Source organism: Stegostoma tigrinum, chromosome 16, assembly GCF_030684315.1.
Source record: "Stegostoma tigrinum isolate sSteTig4 chromosome 16, sSteTig4.hap1, whole genome shotgun sequence".
NCBI lineage: Eukaryota > Metazoa > Chordata > Chondrichthyes > Orectolobiformes > Stegostomatidae > Stegostoma > Stegostoma tigrinum.
In genome coordinates this window covers 42,055,905-42,061,537 of record NC_081369.1, presented here as the reverse complement: position 1 = coordinate 42,061,537, position 5,633 = coordinate 42,055,905, and positions in this window count along the sequence as shown.

Below are 5,633 nucleotides of genomic sequence, written 5' to 3'. Positions count from 1 at the left end.
TTTACTGTAGTGATGTATGGAGAATTCCCACAAGCAGAAAACTTACAACTTAGGAAATTATTAACTTTTTATCTCATCTTTGTGGCATATTAATCCTACTCAATGTCTTTTGCACCTGTGAAATATACATTTTAAACAATCATCCAAAAAGATCCTATTGCTGAACTGAAAATTACGCAATCTATATAGAAGCATGACTTACATCTTCTGAGCTGATTGAAGAAAAAGATTATTTTTAGCATCCTCTAGGTTTGAAAAGAGCCTTAAAATATAAGTAGTGCTCAACGGTTACATTAACAATGACAAATGTAAAGCAAATTCTTCTGATCACAATGTCTTATAAGCAGATTACAATGATATTTTATTTGAACTTTAAGTTACAGTAAAGCTTGTATCAATATATTTGGGGTGTGGTGTGGGGAAGAAAGGTTGAGCTTTACAATATAACGTTATGGACCTTGAATCTCTACAGTATGGAAACAGGCCCTTTGGCCCAACAAGTTCACACCACTTCTCTGAAGAGCATCCCATCCAGACCCACCCCCCTACCCCTGATTTCCCCAAGTATAACCCACCTGACCCAAACATCCCTGGGCACAATGGGCAACTTAGCTTGGCCAATCCATCTAGACTGCATATCTTTGGACTGTGGGAAGAAACTGGCACACCTGGAGGAAACCCACGCAGACATGGGGAGAATGTGCAAACTCCACACAGACAGTTGCCAAGGCTGGAATTGAACCCGGGTCCCTGATGCTGTGAGACAGCAGTGCTAACCACTGAGCTATCGTGCTGCCCCTTTCTGCATGTATTCCTGAGAAGTAATTTAAAATGAAAATGTCCTTCCCAACTGCTAATTTGTCACCTCTCACCATATTAATAGAAGAGCCATAAAAACCATAATAGCTCCAAAACGTGCCAGCGTCATGACGTGACTTCACACAAAGGCATAGTTTGATACAATATCAAATGTTACCTGAACTTCGTATCAATTACATTAGCTTCAACCCATTGTGGGGATGATAAAATACATGATACCGTCATCCTATGACTGAAAGGCTGGAGAAAGAGTTCGCATCTTAATCAACCAGGACAGCCTAGCAGGCCAGTGTGGGATCTATAGGCAAGAAGGAAGCCATCTCTCACTCAACACCAGGGAGGACGCTTTCTTAAAAGTCACTCCAGGCAAAGTAGAGAGACTTATTTGTTTTACCTACAAGATTTTATTTCTTCACTGTATGAGCTCAGTTACAACTTCATTTAAATAACCATTGTCTCTAGTGATCCAAGAAAAATAACCTTCAAATGTACAACATTCTAACTACCACCCCAGGGGCTATGTAATCAAGTGACTTGTTTCTTTTTCTTCTGTTATCACTGTAAATGCATGCAACATCTTAAGAAATTATCTATTGTACGTGTTTGTACATTTGGTGTGTGTGAAGAATGAGATTGAGAAAACATTTATCATTTCCCTTGTTTTGTGTCTGTTCTGTAAAGTCAGTGTAAACATAATTAAAACACTACTCTAAAATACATCATCTTGTAGTCATCGGAGAGATGACAAAAGGGGGAAATTATCCTACTTCTCTCCCATTCCATCCCATCTTTTCAGTGATTTAAGTTAGGTGAATGAACCATAAAATGGAGACAAGGAAAATTTGCAGTGATGGAATTAATTCAACTGCCATTGAATTAAATTTAAGGTACTGGGTTGGGAAATATTAAATCACTATCTTAAAAATACTTAGCCATGTTTTGGTTCAAAAGTTTGGCTTCACTATATTTTTAAAGGAAAATATGTAGGACATATCTGGAAAGTGAACAATTTTGCCCTCTGCTGGCCTGCATTTATTCAGCATTGCACACATGGAAAGTTACAACTGACCTGTGGCTAATTAACCTTGCCACCATAGAGTTCTCAAATTGATCTCGGTCACGAAGTTTCATTTGATCTTGTTTGAAGCAAGGCCATTCCAACATTGTGGAGAGTCACACAAGATGTTTAGCTACTTGAATGAGATGACAGACCTGTATATAGACTATGAAGTCTACATAAATGACTATTTTCAAGGGAGATGGGAAGAAAATTAGTGCGGCAAAAGGGGGAAAGAGACAAGGAGGAAACAAAGATGCAGAGAGGGGGCTATAAATAATTGTGGGAGACAGCAGGGAGGACGACGACTGGGGGCAAAGGACAGTAAGTGGAAGCCAGCCAATGGAAGTAAAATGGAGAAAAACAGTAAAGGCAAAGGGAGTAAGACAGGAGACGAAAGGATGGATAAAGGATCAGGTTTGGAAGGAAGGAAGGAGGCAGTGCATGCATAGAAGAGAATGTGTGAAGATAACAAAATGAAGAAAGAGGAAGGAAAAGATACTGGATTTGGGGTTAGAATAGTTCAGTGGTTGTTTTTGTTTGGTGCAGACTCAACGTACCAAAGAACCTCTAATGACTCCAAGACAAAGCAATCATCAGGCAATTTGGTTCCATGTAGGTGATAGGCTTTTACAATGGGGTGGGGGAGCACAAATCCAGTTGTGTGTGTGTGGGGGGGGGGGGGGGGGGGGGTGCAGAAAAGAGGTTGATTCTGATTTTCCTTTTCACTTTACTGCTCAATAGGCACATTGTAGTTTACTTCCAGAAAATCTAATGGAAAGGGTTGAGAACTAGGTTCGGAACTAATGCCTGTGATTTTGTATAAGTAATACATTCGCCAAGGCCACAATAATTTTTAGAAGGCACCAGTTGATGAAAAAAGCAATAAGAAGGGAGAAGATAAAATGAGAGTAATATAAAAGAAGATTGCAAGAGATTTTTTTTAAGAAGATATCCAAAAGATAAGAGAGAGACTAGGGTGGATGCTGGACTGCTAGGAGAATGAAGCCAGTATAGTAGTAATGGGTAACAAAAATGGCAGTGGAACTGAACAGATACTTTGCAACAGTTTTCACAGTGTAGGACACCAGCAACATATCAGAACTTCATTAGAATCAGGGGGCAGAGGTCAATGTAGTAGCCAACACTAAGGAGAAGTTGCTGGGGAAGCTGAAAAATCTGAAGGCAGATAAATGACTCAGATGGACTACAACCCACAGTTCTGACAGTCATTGCTAAGGAGATTGTAGAGGCATTGGCAGTGATCCTTCAGGAATCACTGGAGTTGGGGAGTGTCCAGAGGACTAGAAAGTGGTTAATGTCACACCCCTGCTTAAGGAGAGAGGGAAGCAGAAGAAAGGAAATTACAGATTAGTTAGCCTGTTCTTTGTCATTGATAAGATTTTAGACTCCATTATTAGGGATGAAATTGCAGGCTATTTGGAAGCATATAGTAACAAAGGATGGGGTCAACACAACTTAGTCAAGGGGAAATCATGCCTGACAAATGTTAGAATTCTTTGAGGAGGAAAAATCAGCAAGCTTGACAAAGGCAGCCAAATTGGACATAATCTATTTGGATTTCCTGAAGGCCTTTGACAAGGTGCCACACAGAAGGCTGCTAAATAAGGTAAGAGCCCATGATGTTAGAGGCAAGGTACTGGCATGCATAGAAGACTGGCAGGAGGCAAATAGTGGGGATAAAGAAGTCTTTATCAGGATGGAAGCCAATGACTAGTACAGCTCCGCAGGGGTCAGTGGTGGGACTACAGTTATTCATGTTACACATGGATGATCTGGGCGAAGGAATCGAGGGCATTGTTGTCACATTTGCAGATGACACAAAGATAAGTGGAGAGACTAGTAGTGTTGAGAAAGTGAGGAGGCTGAAGGAGGACTTGGACGTGCTAGTTGAGTGGGCAAAGAAGTGACGGATGGAATACAATGTGGCAAAATGTGAGGTTATAGAGTTTGGTAGGCATATAGCATGTTTTAAACAGGTAAAACCTTTGGAAATTGAAGCACAAAGGGACTTTGGAGTCCTAGTTCAGAATTCTTTTAAGGTTAATATGCATGTTCAGTTGGCCATTAGTAAGGCAAATGCAATGTTAGTATTCATTTTGAGAGGGTTAGAAAACAAGAACAGATTTACTGCTAATGCTCGGGTCAGACCATATTTTGGAGTATTATGAGCACTTTGGGCCCTGTAAGGAAAGATGTGCTGGAGTTAGAAGGGGTCCAGAGGACGTTTACAAGAATGATTCCAGGATGAAGGGCTTGTCACATAAGGCATGTTCAAAAACTCCAGGTTTGTACTCGATGGAATTTGGCAGGATGAGGGGTGATCTGATCGAAATATACAGGATACTGAGAGGCCTGGATAGAGTGGAAATGGAGAAGATGCTTCCACTGGGAGAGGCTGAGGGACACAGCCTCAGGCTGAAGAGATGACCCTTTAAAAGTGACAGGGAGGAGGAATTCCTTCAACCAGAGAACTCTGTGGAACTTATTGCTGCAGATGGCTATGGAGGCCAAGTCATTGAATGTATTTAAGACAGAGATAGATAGGTTCTTGATTAGTAAGGGGATCAAGGTTACAGGGAGAAGGGAGAAGGTAGGAGAATAGGGCTGATAAAGATATCAACCATGGTGGAGCAGACTGTAGGCTGATTGACTTAGTTTCGCTTCTAGAGCTCAGGGTTTTATGAAGCATAACACTTGAAATTAAAATACAACATCCATTGTTTTCAATTATCAAAATGTTATATCCATAATGTGCAAGAATCCTTGATTTGAGAACTCCAAGTTGTCTCAATTTGTTACTGCAGTCAATTGTACCTTCCAACGTGTATAACACTGAATAAACTTCATTCAGTGGAGGCAAGATTTTTTAATTTTCAGATCCATCATAAATCTTTCCTTTTAAAGAAAAAAAGCTCAACTTATAAACTAAAACAAGACTGAAAGGTTTTTCTTTCCATTGTTATTTAATATTTATCACACTTCACAGCTTAATTTTATTAAACGTGATTTGATCTAACTAGGGTAAATTGTCATTATCTTAAAATTTGTTTGATTCTCTAACACATTGTTAGCGATATAACGCTATACTACTGATCTAAATATATTTGACAAATATGAAAATTGAATAAGAAAACAGTTCCATTCACTAGCATCAGAGATAATGGGAACTGCAGATGCTGGAGAATCCAAGATAACAAAGTGTGGAGCTGGATGAACACAGCAGGCCAAGCAGCATTTCAGGAGCACAAAAGCTGACATTTCGGGTCTAGAGCCTTCATCGGAAAAGGGGGATGGGGACAGGATTCTGAAATAAATGGGGAGAGAGGGAGAGGCAGACTGAAGATGGACAGAGGAGAAAATAGGTAGAGAGGAGAATATGGGTGGGGAGGTAGGAAGGGGTAGGTCAGTCTGGGGAGGACTGTCAGGTCAAGGGGGCGGGATGATGTTAGTAGGTAGGAAATTGACGTGCGGCTTGAGGTGGGAGGAGGGGGATAGGTGAGAGGAAGAACAGGTTAGGCAGGCTGGGACGAGCTGGACTGGATTGGGACAACACATCCATCCTAGGACAAGCCAAACAGAGACACGCATGAGAATTCCTAGAAGCATGGCATACATGGCATACCAACCGGAACTCCATCAACAAACACATTGATTTGGAGCCCATCTACCACCCTCAGAAAAAAAAAGGAAATGACATCACCAATCCAAGGAAACCTAAACACATAAATAGAAA